Source organism: Ambystoma mexicanum, chromosome 9 (assembly GCF_040938575.1).
Source record: "Ambystoma mexicanum isolate Mex_15411 chromosome 9, UKY_AmexF1_1, whole genome shotgun sequence".
Taxonomy (NCBI): Eukaryota; Metazoa; Chordata; class Amphibia; order Caudata; family Ambystomatidae; genus Ambystoma; species Ambystoma mexicanum.
The window spans coordinates 1,351,993,822-1,352,013,067 of record NC_090931.1 but is presented as its reverse complement, the minus strand read 5'-3'; positions in this window follow the sequence as shown (position 1 = coordinate 1,352,013,067).

The window sequence follows — 19,246 nt, the reverse complement described above, 5'->3', positions numbered from 1 at the left end:
CAATAAAGTGAAAAATATGCTAAATTGCTTTTAATTCCCTCTAGAGATTCAGGGTGAGTGGTATCTAGTTAATATTAGTCCAGACTCACACTAGCAATGATGCAGGGATAGTTTTTCTGAGGCAAACGAATTTCTGGCAAATGGAAGGCAAGCAGCAGCAGATTTTTTTACACGTGGAGAAACTTGCAAATCGCGGCAAAATGTCAAATCGCGGCAAAATTTGCGAATACGCCGGGCGCGATTACAGAGGAACTACAGGGACTATCAATATCATTTTGGGGTCCTAAGACAGCCTAGGATCTCAGCTTCCAAATGAAAGTTACTGCAAGTCTCTAAGACAAACGGTCGCGGAGATATGAGCGATTTTGTGAAGGTCGTTTTTCAGATTTGAAATTTTAAAGTTCAAAAAGACAAGTGACAGCTAGCAACTAGAAAATGACAGGTGACAGTTAGGAGGCAGTTCTACTTAGATTAAATAGATTGAATTATATTATTTTAACTAAGAGATTGGTTCTGCGCAGTTCTACTATGTACTCACACTATATTCTTGAATTAAATGGGCCTCATCACGGATCTGGTCAGGTTCTAGACTGGACTCTGGTCTGGTCTCTGCACTTCACAGTGATCTGGGTCAGCTCTCTGGTTCTGCTAACAGTAGTTTGGGTCAGCTCTGCTCTCTCTCTGGTTACAGCACTGCTTCTGGATTCTGGAGATTGATGGATTTGAAGTCTGGATCTCTGGATGTTGTATGGTCCGGCAGAGCGCGTTGCTGCAAATGGAATTGAAGGTCCCTATCTGTCCTGACTGTCTGCTTTTATGTGTTTTGAGAGTGGGTGTGTGCAGCATCACTAGACCCTACCCCTCTCCACTTGCCATTGGTCAAATTTCCATTTCTCACTTGATTGGGGAACTGACTGTGAGTCAGAGCGATGTCATTTTATGGCTTGCAGAGAGGACACTCCCCTGTCAAATGGCACACAATCTATATTTGATTAAAAAAAACATATTTGCACAGGTAAACATTGGTTTAAAATTACATGCACCCCTCACATATCACAGGAGGTATCCCCTGTTCAAACTTTGCTCTTCCTGGGGGCTTGCATTCAGAAATGGCACATATTTCACTTTTTAACTGATTTTGCAATTTCGGACATTGACCCAAATTGACACACATGTGCGCAAGGAGTATGGTCATTAATAGATGAAGTGTCAGATTTTTAACATGCATACATTTAGAGTAATATCCTCTTTTCCGCTAAAACCCCCCTGAACATACCACCGGGTCCTAATACGTCTTAAAATGTGGGCAGAAAAATCACAAGAATTATGGTATCATTTATAAAATTTTCACATGTCCGCTCTATGAATGATCCATCTTTTTAAAGTTATGTTCTGGCCCCAAAGGGGTGTGGTTTCCCCCCAGCACAAGGTTGAATTTCTGGTTTTTCCAGTTCTGCCAAGCCAGCTTGCTCTCACAGGCAGTGCTCCTCCCCTTTACTTCAGGAGGAAGCTGTTTTATGACATCTGGAATAAAACATTTGCCTGGGTCAGGACAGGGCTTTGTTCAATTTCCTGCAGAGCCCAGGTAATTCAATCAGGGAAGTGTCATATCCCTTTTGGTGGGAGCAGCAAAAGGGCAGCTAGGCCTGGGAACACAGCTGTGACTCAAGTTTCACTCCTGATGGGGGTAGTTGCCAGGCAAAATTGGAATCTCTTTAAGCCAGTTTTTAGCTACATGTCATTTCTGTTCCCCAGTTTCTGCATTCAAATAAAACTAAACATTTTTACATATGCAGCTAGAATGCTGATTCTAAGTTAAAACTATGACATTTAAACAATTGCAACCTATGTGACACTCAAAAGTAGGTCACTCATTTCTTTTAAACATTTAGATTTTTTAGTGTCTTTCAGTCCACATTTACTTAAACTGCTGAAATCCACAGCTCAGCCAGTCTTGTTATAAACCTTCAAGTCACTTCAGAATATAACTTTACATTGGATCCACCTCTCAGTAAGTCTTTCTTTGGCCTGTTTTGGGTTCATTTATTCAGTTTTATACAAAAAGTAAAATCTGGTGTGGTTTTAAAATGCCGGCTTTTGGATAGTGGTGAGTACTGGTACTGCACCCATTTTTGGGATTTAAGAAATGAATTCCCCACAATTCTAGGTGGCTTTTGGCAATCATCATTGTCATTCCCAATGGTTTCAGACTACTGTGCGGGTAGTCCAATGGTGGTTTTAGGCAGTGCCCTTCTGTGCCCATAACATCGGCAAAAATGGGTGGCAGCCTATTCTTCATGCACTTCCCTGGGCATTTTCTGGGAAGCTCTGGCCATCATGATGTTTTCAACGCCAGTACTGCACAGTTTTTGAGGTAGGGCTCGGATGCATGGGTAAAAACATCCCACAACTGGTCTTTCTCTCTGCATAGCTCTCTTCCTCTGACCTCTTAATTGACCCCTCTCTCTCTCTGACCAATCAAATGTTCAGACTTTCCACCATCTACTCATCCTCTTCCCTCTTCAATGACCAAGAGTAAATTCAAGCAAAACTCTCTTGCACCTTACATTGTTGAGTTAAGGACCTCTCTCCTGTCTCTTAAGTCTATTCATGCCTCTTCCATTAACTGTACATTTTATGATTGTCAGTATGCCCTTATGACTCCATTTCACAACACCACAACACTAACGCACACGATCATTCACACCTTCACGGCCATACACTCAGCCCTGGATCACTTCTGAGATCCAAGGCCCTCAATGCAACCATGCACTCTGATCTGAGACCCTTGTACAAAACATAGATCTCCGCCCTACTCCTAGCCCACTGCGCAAGGTTGGAAAATTATTTCCAAAGAAGCATAGCAACAGTGTCCTGCATTTTCAATTGTTTCACATTCGTACAAAATCTACCTGCCAGGTTGTTCTTGTCCAGAGTATGTGCACAAACACCATGTTCCTATCTTTGGTGTGTTTGCATGTGAAGCCTGCTTTCTCTGAGACACTTCTCTGAACACAAATGTTTGAGTGGGGGGTGTTTGGGATAGATTCCCAGATAAGCAGATTTGTCCTGCTGATGCAAACTCAGTAAAAGTGCAACTTTCCCTGATGATTCAGTTTGTAGATGGTATAATATGCATTTCTGAGATTGCCTCTGCAGATCCCAGATGGTGAAAGGAAGGTCACAATGCATAAATTCCACAGAGAGTGAAGTGGTATTATGAGATGTGACGTTCTTCTCACAATGTTATACCTCACGGGTCACCAGGGATCAGCAGCAGCAGTGACCACTGAGGGACAAGCGGATCTCCTCCTCTTCGTTCATTCCAACTGTGCTACATTACAGTGTGGTATCAGCAAACTTTACAAAAGAAACCCTAATAACATTGTGAGGCAAAACAAAGCAAGAATAACAGTATTCACTCCTGATGACCCATTATAGAAAAATGGAGAAACACGTGTAGAGTGTTGGGTGTCTTGACCCACGTGCAAGCTATCATGCTACAACAATTGGTGCTGTGGGCTTAGAAAATTCAAGATGAGGGAAAACCCACATGTGCGCCGAAATCCAGGAAAGCTGCGCAGTTTGTGCGCACACCAAAATGGTTGCCTCACTTGCCACCCACCAGTGCGAGAATGATAGGCCGGGTTGCCATGAGGGAAATGGGTTGCCAAAGGAAAAACAGTAGCGCCGGTTAGCTTCAAAGCGCTTTAAAACCACCCTGTGTTTCTCTGAAGGCAGGCTCAAAATGCCTATTTTCAAACATTGCAACATGTGCAAAATATTCACTGAACACCAGCAGACATTTGGCAGAATGGAGTTTTGTGTGCTTACAAAATCTGGGAAATGAAGAGCACAAAACAATGTATAACTAAACTGGCTAAGCTGTGCATGTCAGCAGCTTAAGACTAACTGAAACTGGATTAAAACCACCAAAATTGAAAATGTTTAAATTAACTGAGTGACCTATGTTTGAGTGCCACATAGGTTGCAATTGTTTAAATGTCATAGTTTTAAACTTAGAATCAGCATTCTAGCTGCATATGTAAAAATGTTTAGTTTATTTGAATGCAGAAACTGGGAAACTGAAGTGACATTTTATCTAAAAAAAAAAACTGGCTTAAGGAACTGAATTTTGCCTGGCAACTACCCCCATCAGGAGTGAAACTTGAGTCACAACTGTGTTCCCAGGCCTATCTGCCTTTTGCTGGCCACACTAAGGATATGCCATCTCTCTGATAATTGAATTAAGGGGAGCCCCCACAGAATACAGGAGCTCTGAACAAAGCCCTATCCTGACTCAGGCAAATGTTTTATTGGCGGGGGTCGTAAATGGAGCTTCCTCCTGAAGGACAGGGGAGGGGCACTGCCTGTGAGAGCAAGCTGGCTTGGCAGAACTGGAAAAACCAGAAATTCAACCTTGTGCTGGGGGGAAACCACACCCCTTTGGGACCAGAACATAACTTTAAAAAGATGGATCATTCATAGAGCGGACATGTGAACATTTTATAAATGATACCATAATTCTTGTGATTTTTCTGCCCACAATTTAAGAGGTTTTTAGAACCGGTGGTATGTTCAGGGGGGTTTTAGCGGAAAAGAGGATATTACTCTAAATGTATGCATGTTAAAAATCTGACACTTCAGCAATTAATGTCCATACTCCTTGCGCACATGTGTGTAAAATGGGGTCAATGTCAGAAATGGCAAAATCAGTTAAAAAGTGAAATATGTGCCATTTCTGAATGCAAGCCCCCAGGAAGAGCAAAGTTTGAACAGGGGATACCTCCGGTGATATGTGAGGGGTGCATGTAATTTTAAACCAATGTTTACCTTTGCAAATATGTCTCTTTTTATCAAATATAGATTGTGTGCCATTTGACAGGGGAGTGTCCTCTCTGCAAGCCATAAAATGACATCGCTCTGACTCACAGTCAGTTCCCCAATCAAGTGAGAAATGGAAATTTGACCAATGCAAGTGGAGAGGGGTAGGGTCTAGTGATGCTGCAAACACACCCACTTTCAAAACCCATAAAAGCAAACAGTCAGGACAGATAGGGACATTCATTTCCATCTGCAGCGGGACGCTCTGCCAAAATCCATACTTACCTCCATCAACCTTCAAAGAGCCAACACTTAGACTCCAAGATAAACAGAGACTTCAAATCCCTCAATCTCCAGAATCCAGAAGCAGTGCTGTACCCAGAGAGAGAGCAGAGCTGACCCAGACCCATGTTAGCAGGACCAGACCGCTGTGCGGAGAGACCGTCCGTGGCGAGTGAAGAAAACCTGACCAGATCCGTGACGAGGCATATTTCTAAATATATTGTGAGTACATAGTAGAACTGTGTAGAACCACTCTCTTAGTTAAAATAATATAATTCAATCTATTTAATCTAAGTAGAACTGCCTCCTAACTGTCACCTGTCATTTCTAGTTGCAAACTGTCACTTGCCACTTTGAACTTTAAAATTTCAAATCTGAAAAACGACCTTTATTAAATCGCTCATATCTCCGCGACCGTTTGTCTTAGTTACTTGCAGTAACTTTCATCTGGAAGCTGAGATCCTAGGCTTTCCTAGGACCCCAAAATGATAGTGATAGTCCCTGTATTTCCTCTGTAATCGCGCCCGGCGTATTCGCAAATTTTGCCGCGATTTGACATTTTGCCGCGATTTGCAAGTTTCTCCACGTGTAAAAAAATCTGCTGCTGCTTGCCTTCCATTTGCCAGAAATGCGTTTGCCTCAGAAAAACTATCCCTGCATCATTGCTAGTGTGAGTCTGGACTAATATTAACTAGATACCACTCACCCTGAACCTCTATAGGGAATTAAAAGCATTTTAGCATATTTTTCACTCCATTGCCAGCACATATAGAAGCATTTTGGGCTGTGTTTTAAACTTCTGTTGTCTAAGCTTGCTGGGGTGAACTGAATTACAGTTGATTGCATTTCTGAGAACTGTGTGCATTCCTTCCATTTCCTTGCATTGCATAAAAGGGGGGGTGGATTGCCAGAGAAAGGTGATTACATTGTTTTGTTGAAATCATATTGAGTATTTTCTATACTGCATTTCATTCATTCAACCTTGCATTTCCTTGAACCCTATAAAGCATTCTCTACCACATTATACTTCTGTTCCTATTTACCAGTGTGCTACCTTATCCATTTCATGTCAACTCCTTAGTGATTATAAAGAAGTGTGCTAGTGCCAGATTCTCCGTTGTTAATATTTATCATATCAGATTAAGTGTGATATTCAATTATTAATTTATTATAAAGTGTGATATATATATCTATTGTTTAAATTATCAAATAAACCTTTTAACTTGCAAAACAGAACTACTTCTTGGCTCAGTGGGGTCAGGAGGATTCCAAGAGAGGGGTGTTATATAGGGGTAGTCATCCAGAACGCATGAACTGGACATAAAGATATATCAATAAGGGTTTTCATTCAGTATTCTAAACTAGGCATTGACTTAGCTGTAGTGCGGGATTGAATCCTCTTACAAATTGGGGGCTCGTCCGGGACGTTTGGGTTAGATTTACCATTTGTGCAGATTAATACAGCGTGCCAGCTGACCAGATACACATATCCGGTCGGATCACCACGCTGTGTTACGCTGTAAAGCACTCCTCAAAGGAACGCTCTAGGAAACGGTCTGTTTTGCAAGAATAAAACACAAACTTCTGTAAGTCAGGACAGAGACCAATCTCTAGAATGACGACCTTAGTAGACATGAAAATAGCCAAAGAGCACTTCTTACATAAGTTATTTGTGAGAGGTGAGTGGACTCACCAGGACCAAACAGTCTGGTTGCAAGCCATCACGCAACAGGTCACTGAAACAGGGTCAGATATATATAGAGATCAGGGTCCCCTACATGTGGCCCTGAGTGAACGATACATGGCCCCGAAGGCCAAAGAGGAACACGACAAGATTGTTAGGATAGCGGCATACCTGTACCTATATATGGGAGACATGCAGGATAGATGTGCTGAAAGCCAAAATCTGGCAAATAGGCAACAGATGGCGTTAGAGAAGGTCCAATCTGACCTGGTCTCTTCTGAGCAGAGGCTGCAGAGGAGCCAGGAGTCAGAAGATGATAGTAGGCAGTACATCATTAAAATAAAAGAGGATATGGACATCCTGCAACAGGAAAAGGTAGAACAGGATACCAGATTTCTGGCCTTGCAGAAGGAATACCAAGAAGGTTTGGACTCCCTACTGCAAAACCAGAAAAAGCTGGAGCAACAACTGGACTTCAACAGGGTATGTGCTGAGCAGGTAGTCACCCTGCAAGGCCACCTAGATAGAATGAAGGCAGAGAGCAACAAACTAATTCTGAAAGACCTGGATACCCAGGCAGAGTTTGATCAGGAGCGCCAGAAAGCTGGTGCCTTCCAAAGGCAAAGGGACGACTAGGCAACACAGATGCAGGCTCTCAGTCAGGAAAGAGACACTTTAGGCCAGGAAGTCTGCCACTTAAAAAAGGAAATTGAAGAAAATCACCTGGCCCTCCAGGGGCTGGGTGACCTCCAAAAAGAAAACCAGAACTTGGTAGAGCACACCAGAAGGGTGGAAGAGGCTCTGGCAAGAAAGGAGCAGGCCAGTAGGGATGGGACTCAGGAGGTAAACCTCCTGCAGCAAAGACTGGCCCAGTTCTCCAGAACCAACCAGGAAGCACAGAGGGAAAATGAGGCCCTCTGTGAACACAATGATAGGCTCCAACAACAGGTAGCGATGCAGGAGAGACTGATAGAGTCTAGTAAGGCCTTAACTGAGGAACTGAAGGCACAAATGCAGGCTCTTGCATTTCAACAGGGAGCAGGGGCGGATAGAGATGAGGTTCGCTGGGAAATGGAAACTCAGGAGCATAACCTCAGGAGCCCTAGTACCAGAGGCCCTCATACCTCTCAGTCCCTGGACTCTGCCACCCCCATGTCCCCTGGCGCACGTGAGCACAGGGCCACAGGGATGGCAGATTACTATCCAGCCAGAAGCATGGGGCTCATAGGCCAGTACCACCCAGGAATGGAGGGGCGGGCATCCGGGTATGGGCACCCAAGCACAATGCAATTTAGTGGGGAACCCCAGGAGAGTAGGCCCATTAAGGGCATCCTGAAAACCTCTGCCCAGTTAGGTCAGTGGAGGGGGTACCCATCAAATCCTGGCAGCAAGGAGGAATCTGAAGACTCCTCTGAACTGCGCAGGACACAGGAGACCAGGTCCCCACATTCTGCCAGCCATTCCCAGGCTCCCAGAATCCGGGAAAACCTGGAAGAGCAGACAGGAACCTCTGGGAGCAGTGCCTCTGAGTCAGAGGATGAATGGACAAGGGTTACCCGAACCAAAAAGGCCAATAAGGCAAAAAGGGCCTTGCTTAAGGACCCCTTAAAGCAGATTAAGGCGATCAGGAGCGTCATCACGCCTTACCATAAGAACGCTAAGTATTCTGTTTGGGAGCACTTAGAGTTGTTTGAGCAAATGATGGAGACTTTCCATTTGAAGGACAGCCAAAGCTGTATTCAATATGTAAAGTGGACCTTCTCCCCGGAATACTCCAGTTTCTTTGCAGGGCTGGAGGACCAAAATCATTTAAGATGGTCCACCTATAAGGCGGCCATCTTGAAACATTTTTCTGTTCACAGAAATCCTCAAGAGGCTCGCAAGGCAGCCTACAATTTACAATGTGGGGAGGATCAGGCCCCACAAGAATTTGTGCAGGAGTTAAAGCGTGCTTTTGCGCAGACCACAAGAAGGGTGCGCACGGATAGCAGAGAATTTATTAATACGTTTTTCCATGCCTTGCCCAAATACATCATGACCCAGCTCGTGAGGGATTTTCACGAGAAAAGATCTTTAGACTGGGTCATTGAACAGGCTACCCGGATCTATGAGGTGCAGAAACCGGTAGATAGCAAAAGTAATGCCCAGAAAAACCCCAAAGCCAACAGCACCCCTGCTGCTGCCAAGGTGGCAGAGGTAAGGGTCACCCCCTTTCTGGATTTGGAGAAGGGGGGCCTAAAAACCTACCTGCACCTAATAATGCTAAGCCCAGAAATCCCTCGGGACAGTCACAGGCAGGGAGTGAAAGAGGTAGTCCCCCCAATGGGGTCCCTCGCTCTCCTGACTATGTAAGTCCTCGCTACAAAGGTAACAGTCCAATCCTGGGTTATGTGTGGACTCCCCCAGCCCAAGGGGGGGGATCCAACCGAGCACCGAACCCAGGGAACTTCCCTCCAAACTTCCCACAGGAGGGCAGAAATGTATCAAACCCTGGGCAGAACTTTTTCCCCAGATATCCACCCGACTTTCAACCCCAAAATCATCCATCCTTCTTTCCCCAATTCCCTGAGCCCAGACAACCTAATACGGGAGAGGGGAGGCCAAGGGTGGAGGGGTACCCAAATCTTCCCAACCAGGGGTACTACCAAAGAAGGGATAGCTCCCCTTCCCGGGATCAGCCCAGGGGAGAAAACAGGGCCCTGTTTCAGCCTGAGCGGGTTTCCCAGTTAGAGCGCCAGGTTCAAAACATGGCGCGGGATCTGGGTCACATACTGAGGGCTCAGCAGAACCCTCAGATCGGCATGCCGGCGCAGAACGCACCCAACTCTGGACCTGGTGCTCCAGAACAATGACGGGGGCAGCACCCCGATAACTCACCGGTTCCCAGGGAGGAGGCACAAAGGGAAGGGGGGTGTAAAGCCTTGGAGGAAGCTTCCTTCCTCACTTGTAAACAGCCCCTGGAAACCCAGGAACCGGAAACAAAATCTCTTGCCCCTGAATGTCTGCCTCCTAAGGAGCAGAGGGGGGGTAGGAGAAACAAAAGACCCAAACAGACTCAGTTTGAGGAGGAGGTACAGATCTTCCAATTTGAGGGAGAGGGATCCTCAGAGGATCCTGGGAAAAGGATCTTCTCCTTCAGAGATGGGGCAACTCCTCCCAAAGAAAAATGGGTCCCTAGGGATGCAAATCCAGACTGGGGAGATGTGGAGACTGAGCTACCGCCGCCCACCATCTCATCCCAGAACCAACAGCAAGAAAATCCCCTGGTTCAAACCCATCCTGGTGACTGCCTCCAAAAAGGGGGGGCGGGCCAGAACCGGAGCCAGGGAAACCCACAATGGCTCTGATCTCCAGTTGCCAACTTTTTCCTTCAGATTCCCAAGGCTCTGCACAGAAGTCTGCCCAAATCTCTTCGCTAGCGATGTCCAAAACCAGAAAGTTAGCCCACCAGTTGTCCAAAAATGTACATTATCTGTGCCCCCTTGAGGAGAAGGAGGGAAGATATTATGCCCCGGTACAAGTACAAGGGCAGGGTACCATCTCAGCGCTGGTGGACACTGGATCTCAAGCTACACTTCTGTCCAGAAGGGCCTTTGATGAACTGAATGCAGGAAGGGGAGAGAATTACCAAATTCCTCTCACCTCTCTTCCTGGACAACTGCAGAACTTTGACGGGAAGGAAATTCCCGTTGAGGGAACTGCAGACTTGGACATTAAGATCGGGCGACACAAGTTGAAACACCCGGTCATAGTAGTGACCCCAGAGGGCACCCCTTGTTTAGTAGGGAATGACCTCCTGAGAAGGTTGTCACCCCTAATAGATTGCGTAAACAAGGTCCTCTGGACCCAGACTAGCCGACCAATAAAATTAAAACAGAGTGTCAACCATGTTAGTTTAAACGGCACCTGCCACATGGTTGAACAAAAATCTGACCAAGTAGAATTTCACTTCCAGAATAACCAAATTCCAGACGTGACAGTAATAGCAGTAGGACAACAGACTGGTGATGGGGGGTCCTCTCTATTTCTGAAAATCAACCTTCCTTCCAGTTTAAGGTGGTATTCCACACTGGAAGGAAACACCCTGAAATTCTTTACTAATCCACAATCAGAAACTCCCACTCCTATAGTCCAGAAAGATGTGAAATCAGTTCAGAGCCTGGCTGATATTCAGCAAATTGGAGAGCAGTTGTTCATCCCTGTTCAGTTAAATGATGGGAAGGACTCTGTTCTCGCTCGAGTGTGTGTGAACAACGGTAAGAGCTTCGTCAGCGAAGCCATGTTCCGCCAACTCCCAAAAGATCCAGCCATTCCCACCTTCAAACTGATAGACAAATGGGAAATGGCCCTGGAAGCACCTGATTCCAAACATCTCCTGCCAAGCAGGTGTATGCTCAAAATCTCCATTGGCAACAAGGGCATAGTCCACAATTGTTGGGTCGTTCGAGACGTCCCTGCCGCCTTTTACTTAGGCAGTGACATTCTCAATCGCTTTGCCATTAGTTTGGACCTAATAAACTTCAAAGCTTGGTCCCGATTAGCGGATAATCCCATGGGCTTTGATGATCCAGAAAAAGCATTTAGGTCAGCTCAATTGCTACCTTATGCAGTTGAAATTCAGACTAAAGAGGAAGTCACCATCCCAGAAAGGACCCGACAATTCTCCCTGGAAGTGAAAGTTAAAAGGGGACAAGAGTTGAAAAACCCTGATGCTTACATACATCTAAATGCTTCTCTCCAACAGCAAGGGTTAGGGGTAAACCCAACTCCATTAGTCAACATAGAACATGACACCATTCTAATAGAGGTGGATAACAGCGACTTAAAGAGTATTACCCTAGCCGCAGGCACCATTATTGGAATGGCGGTTGATGACCGACATTTTTCCATTGATCTTGGGAATGAACTGTTAGGGCCAATCCCCAAGGACTGCGTTGACAGTGACAGTGATGACAACGCAACACCAGACAGGATTTTTACCCGGCATGGGGGGAACTTCCTGGTGTACACTTCCTGCCCTTATGGTAAGGAAGATGTGACTTGTGACTTCAGGAGGGATGAGGTGATTTTCCAGGTCCATGAGGGCTGCCTTTCCCACCTGAAGCCTCCGGTCCAAATCAGCACTCTGACCAGGGACTTCTCCACCCAGTTGGAGGAGGCCGCGGAGATAGCCAAACCAGAAGTCTTTCCAGGCTTCAGGCAGATGGTGGAAGAGAGAGTCAACCTAGCTGATGCTTGTGTGACTCTGGAACAAAAGCAAAAGTTGAAACAAGTTTTCTTGGATTTCCAAGATCTCTTTGCGGTAGACTCATATGACTGTGGTCGCACCGACATCCACACAACAACAATCCCCACGGACCCTGGCATGACTCCTGTGTTTGTGAAGCAATATCGTTTGCCTCTCGCATCCATGGAGTCCCTTACTGAAATAATTAAGAACCTTGAGTCCCGGGGAATAATCCGTCCAGTCCACAGCACCTTCAATAATCCGGTGCTGGGAATATTGAAGCCAAACGGCCAGTGGAGACTCTGCGCCGACCTCAGGGAGCTCAACAAACGGGTCCATACTTCCCGATGGCCTCTGCCCTACATTGACCAAGGGCTGGCCCAGATTCAGGGGTCACAGGTATTCACTGCAATAGACCTGACCAATGGATACTGGACCGTGCCTGTCAGCAGGGAGGACCAATACAAACTGGCTTTTACCTTTGGGGCCAGCAGTACACATGGACCCGGACTCCCTTCGGATACCTCAACTCCGGCAATGAATTCAACATTTTCCTACATAAGGCCATGCCCGACCTGGGTGCGAGGGGTAACCTGGCTTATGTAGATGATGTCCTCATCAAAAGTCCATCTGTGGAGGAACACATAGCGGAGATCCGTTATGTTCTGACGCAGTTGAGGGCCGCCGGAGCAAAACTTTCCTTTCAGAAAGCACAGTGGTGTAGAACCCGTGTTAATTTCTTGGGGCATGAGATTACTCCTCAGGGTCTCTGTCCCCAGGAAAAGAAAGTGGAAGCACTTCAGAAACTGAAAGACCCCACAACTCTGCGGGAACTAAGGAGCCTCCTTGGACTGACTAATTACAGCAGAAAGTTCATTGAGGGCTACGCAGAGATCACCAGACCCCTGATTCATCTCCTGAAGGGGGGGGTCAAGTGGGAATGGGGTCCAGAACAAGCCGAGGCGGTAAAACAACTCAAAAGAAGCCTCTCACAAGCGCCTTGCCTAGCTTACCCTGTCAGAAACAAGGAGTTCTTCTTGGAGACGGGGTTCTCTAATACATGCTTGACGGCAGTATTATACCAAAAGCATGACAAGGTCAATAAAGTAATCTCCTATGCGAGCAAAACTTTATCCTCTGTGGAGGAAAAATTCAACGATTGTGAGAAGGCACTCCTGGCAACGGTGTGGGCATTGAAGAATTACCGCCCTTTTATCCAGGGGGAACACATCATAGTGGAGACTCCACACCAGCCTCTGCAATATCTCCAAAGTGATAGAATCCGGACCGGAAATGTGAGTAATTCCCGAATTGCTTCCTGGATTCTGTCAATGCAAGGCTTTCCTGTGGAGGTCAGATATGGCCAAAACAAGAAGAGTCCCCTCGCGCAAGGTCTGGCTGACTTGCATGATTGTGCCAGAGAAAACTGTCTCGAGGACGAAAGTCTAAAAATCAAGGACAACATGGAGGCATACCTTAATTCCCCACACAAAGTCTTTGAAGAAGACAAGTGTGAGGGAATGCCCACTGTGTATGTGGATGGATGCTCTTACCATGTTGACAACGACGGGGAGAAAGAACTGGTGGCCGGCGTAGGGAATGCATGGGTGAATGAGTCCCCAGAACCCTCCGCCGGATACAAAATTGGTCCCCGAAGTAGTCAGGTGCTAGAATTGATGGCTGTGCATCAGGCCATCCTCACTGCTGTCCAGCATCAACTCCACGAACTGGTCATAATCACAGATTCGGATTATGTACGGAACGGGTTCGTGGAGCACCTGGTTAATTGGAAAACCAGAGGCATGTTATGTGCTAACAACAAACCCTTGAAACATGGGAAGTTGATCCAAAACATTGATGATCTGGTCACATCGAATGGGATGACCATCTACTGGAAAAAGATCAAGGGTCATTCCAAAGTAGAGGGACCAGACAAAACTGGAAATGACTTAGCTGATCAGCTGGCCAAAACCGGGGCCATCCAAGGGGAGTTAATTGAGATTGAGTCCCTGTTGGGGGAAATCCAGGTCACTGCTATCACTAGGTCCCAGACAAATGCTCACAACGACCTCTCAATTGCACAATGGAGTAAGGAGACCCCTGATGCTGATTTGATTACCGCTCAGAAGGGGGATCCAATAATTGGTAAATTTTACCAGCACCTTGAGGACCCTGAGAACTTTCCCCTGACGGATACCGATTATATTGGGAAAGAGGACCTAAGAGTGTTCATGAAATGTCCAAAAATGTTCCGAATCCAAGGCGGTTTGTTAGTAAGGAAATCCAAAGCTGGCCACGATCAGTGGGTGGTTCCTACCTCATTCCGAAGCCTGATGTTAAGTCACGCCCATGATGCGGCCACCGCCGGTCATAGGGGGTTTCACACAACATTGGAAATCTTAAGAGAGGTTGCATACTGGCCACACATGGGCCAGGACCTCAACCAATATTTGAAGGGTTGTCTTGTGTGTGCACAATTTCAGCCGACATCCCTCACACACCGGGCGCCTTTACAAAAGAGCGGAATGACACTGCCATGGTCAGATTTACAAATCGACTTTGTAGGCCCTGTGATTCGCTCGGCTAGGGGGAATAAGTACATGTTGACTGTGACATGCTTGTTTACCAAGTGGGTGGAATGTCTCCCAGCCCCAAATTGCAAGGCAGAAACTGCAGCTGCCTTGATGATTAACCACATCTTTTCCCGTTTTGGTCTACCTCAAAGGATTGAGTCAGACAGAGGTAGCCACTTCACCAGTGAAGTAATGACAAAGATGTGGGAGATACTGGGGGTCAAGAGAAAGCTGCATATTGCTTATAGACCAGCTTCTTCTGGGGCAGTAGAGAGATATAACCGGACAATTGTGAGCATATTAAAGAAGCTTGTGGCAGATTCTGGGCCAAGTTGGGATATCCGATTACCTCTGGTCCTAATGGCCATCAGATCTACCCCTTCATCTGCAACCAAAATGTCACCATTTGAGTTGATGACTGGGCGCAAGATGGTGCTTCCTCAGCATTTGCTCTACAGGACCCAAGAGCAGACACTGATAAATGCCTCCACTACTCATGAGTATGTAGAGAATTTAAGGAAACACCTCCAACATGCTTTTGCTTATGCTCAGCGGAATCTAGAAAGATCAGCTGATAGCATGAAGACCCATTATGACCTGAAAACTTCCAGGAAGGAATATCAGGTGGGAGACCGGGTCTATCTATACAACTTCCAAAGGAACCAGGCCAAGCAGCGCACATTTTTGCCTACATGGAAGGGACCCTTTGAGATCATCGACAAGATCTCCCCTGTGGCCTACAAAATCCACATCCCCAAAGGTCCTTTGGCAGCGGGGGAAGACAAGTGGGTCCACATAAACCAGTTGAAATGTTGCCATCCCAGGCACGCTCTGCAACAACTGGAGGAATCCTCTGGAATCCTAGCGGGTACTGTATCAGACTAATTCAGTTCCAATCATAAAACATACCACATCTAGTCTCTAAAATATTGTGATTTGCATGAAACTGTCTCTTAGTTATACTGTTTTTTTTTTCAAAATAAGAATGTAATGTTTCGTTATGATGAAATGCATATGCTGCCCCACTATCTCAACAGTGGTGGAAAAACGTCTATGAGTAGGTATTGCCGCTCTTCCTTTGTCGTCCTAGGAGAAAGAAAAACTGGAGACGAGCCAAGGAGGACGATCCGGAGACCGGGAGCAGAGACGCAATGGGCCGGGGTACCGCCCAATATTCCCATCAGGACCGGCGAGGAGAACCGATCGATCAATACCGGATGGAGGAAAAGATGCTGAACTGTGCCATCTACAGAATTGGAAGAAGATAATGCAGACATTCGAGAGCGTGGGTCCAAACATCATGTGCACCCGACTCCCCCTCGACTCAAATCAAAGTGCAGTCGGGCAGGGGGGCTTGTTGGGTGTCTTGACCCACGTGCAAGCTATCATGCTACAACAATTGGTGCTGTGGGCTTAGAAAATTCAAGATTGGGGAAAACCCACATGTGCGCCGAAATCCAGGAAAGCTGCGCAGTTTGTGCGCACACCAAAATGGTTGCCTCACTTGCCACCCACCAGTGCGAGAATGATAGGCCGGGTTGCCATGAGGGAAATGGGTTGCCAAAGGAAAAACAGTAGCGCCGGTTAGCTTCAAAGCGCTTTAAAACCACCCTGTGTTTCTCTGAAGGCAGGCTCAAAATGCCTATTTTCAAACATTGCAACATGTGCAAAATATTCACTGAACACCAGCAGACATTTGGCAGAATGGAGTTTTGTGTGCTTACAAAATCTGGGAAATGAAGAGCACAAAACAATGTATAACTAAACTGGCTAAGCTGTGCATGTCAGCAGCTTAAGACTAACTGAAACTGGATTAAAACCACCAAAATTGAAAATGTTTAAATTAACTGAGTGACCTATGTTTGAGTGCCACATAGGTTGCAATTGTTTAAATGTCATAGTTTTAAACTTAGAATCAGCATTCTAGCTGCATATGTAAAAATGTTTAGTTTATTTGAATGCAGAAACTGGGGAACAGAAGTGACATTTTATCTAAAAAAAAAAACTGGCTTAAGGAACTGAATTTTGCCTGGCAACTACCCCCATCAGGAGTGAAACTTGAGTCACAACTGTGTTCCCAGGCCTATCTGCCTTTTGCTGGCCACACTAAGGATATGCCATCTCTCTGATAATTGAATTAAGGGGAGCCCCCACAGAATACAGGAGCTCTGAACAAAGCCCTATCCTGACTTAGGCAAATGTTTTATTGGCGGGGGTCGTAAATGGAGCTTCCTCCTGAAGGACAGGGGAGGGGCACTGCCTGTGAGAGCAAGCTGGCTTGGCAGAACTGGAAAAACCAGAAATTCAACCTTGTGCTGGGGGGAAACCACACCCCTTTGGGGCCAGAACATAACTTTAAAAAGATGGATCATTCATAGAGCGGACATGTGAAAATGTTATAAATGATACCATAATTCTTGTGATTTTTCTGCCCACAATTTAAGAGGTTTTTAGATCCGGTGGTATGTTCAGGGGGGTTTTAGCGGAAAAGAGGATATTACTCTAAATGTATGCATGTTAAAAATCTGACACTTCAGCAATTAATGTCCATACTCCTTGCGCACATGTGTGTAAAATGGGGTCAATGTCAGAAATGGCAAAATCAGTTAAAAAGTGAAATATGTGCCATTTCTGAATGCAAGCCCCCAGGAAGAGCAAAGTTTGAACAGGGGATACCTCCGGTGATATGTGAGGGGTGCATGTAATTTTAAACCAATGTTTACCTGTGCAAATATGTCTCTTTTCATCAAATATAGATTGTGTGCCATTTGACAGGGGAGTGTCCTCTCTGCAAGCCATAAAATGACATCGCTCTGACTCACATTCAGTTCCCCAATCAAGTGAGAAATGGAAATTTGACCAATGACAAGTGGAGAGGGGTAGGGTCTAGTGATGCTGCATACACACCCACTTTCAAAACCCATAAAAGCAGACAGTCAGGACAGATAGGGACATTCATTTCCATCTGCAGCGGGACGCTCTGCCAAAATCCATACTTACCTCCATCAACCTTCAAAGAGCCAACACTTAGACTCCAAGATAAACAGAGACTTCAAATCCCTCAATCTCCAGAATCCAGAAGCAGTGCTGTACCCAGAGAGAGAGCAGAGCTGACCCAGACCCATGTTAGCAGGACCAGACCGCTGTGCAGAGAGACCGTCCGTGGCGAGTTATGAAAACCTGACCAGATCCGTGACGAGGCATATTTCTAAATATATTGTGAGTACATAGTAGAACTGTGTAGAACCACTCTCTTAGTTAAAATAATATAATTCAATCTATTTAATCTAAGTAGAACTGCCTCCTAACTGTCACCTGTCATTTCTAGTTGCAAACTGTCACTTGCCACTTTGAACTTTAAAATTTAAAATCTGAAAAACGACCTTTACTAAATCGCTCATATCTCCGCGGCCGTTTGTCTTAGAGACTTGCAGTAACTTTCCTCTGGAAGCTGAGATCCTAGGCTTTCCTAGGACCCCAAAACGATAGTGATAGTCCTCTGTAATCGCGCCCGCAATTTTTGCCGCGATTTGACATTTTGCCGCGATTTGCAAGTTTCTCCACGTGTAAAAAAATCTGCTGCTGCTTGTCTTCCATTTGCCAGAAATTCGTTTGCCTCAGAAAAACTATCCCTGCATCATTGCTAGTGTGAGTCTGGACTAATATTAACTAGATACCACTCACCCTGAACCTCTATAGGGAATTAAAAGCATTTTAGCATATTTTTCACTCCATTGCCAGCACATATAGAAGCATTTTGGGCTGTGTTTTAAACTTCTGTTGTCTAAGCTTGCTGGGGTGAACTGAATTACAGTTGATTGCATTTCTGAGAACTGTGTGCATTCCTTCCATTTCCTTGCATTGCATAAAAGGGGGGGGTGGATTGCCAGAGAAAGGTGATTACATTGTTTTGTTGAAATCATATTGAGTATTTTCTATACTGCATTTCATTCATTCAACCTTGCATTTCCTTGAACCCTATAAAGCATTCTCTACCACATTATACTTCTGTACCTATTTACCAGTGTGCTACCTTATCCATTTCATGTGAACTCCTTAGTGATTATAAAGAAGTGTGCTAGTGCCAGATTCTCCGTTGTTAATATTTATCATATCAGATTAAGTGTGATATTCAATTATTAATTTATTATAAAGTGTGATATATATATCTATTTTTTAAATTATCAAATAAACCTTTTAACTTGCAAAACAGAACTACTTCTTGGCTCAGTGGGGTCAGGAGGATTCCAAGAGAGGGGTGTTATATAGGGGTAGTCATCCAGAACGCATGAACTGGACATAAAGATATATCAATAAGGGTTTTCATTCAGTATTCTAAACTAGGCATTGACTTAGCTGTAGTGCGGGATTGAATCCTCTTACAAGAGAGAATTCTATATATACTTTGAAAGCAAAAAGTGAAAAACATATTATGTCTAAAAGTGATGAAATATATGGAACACAATAATCAAAATAAATAAAACCAAAGCAGAAAAAGAATACTGAGTGGAAATGGTGATACTTGGAAAACCCTTACATGCTATCACCCGTGAAAACAATATAAGATACAATAAGGTGGTGCTCAGAGAAAGATACCACTTGGAAAACCTTTTGACCTATATAAAATATTGGACGGTCACAATATATGCATCTACT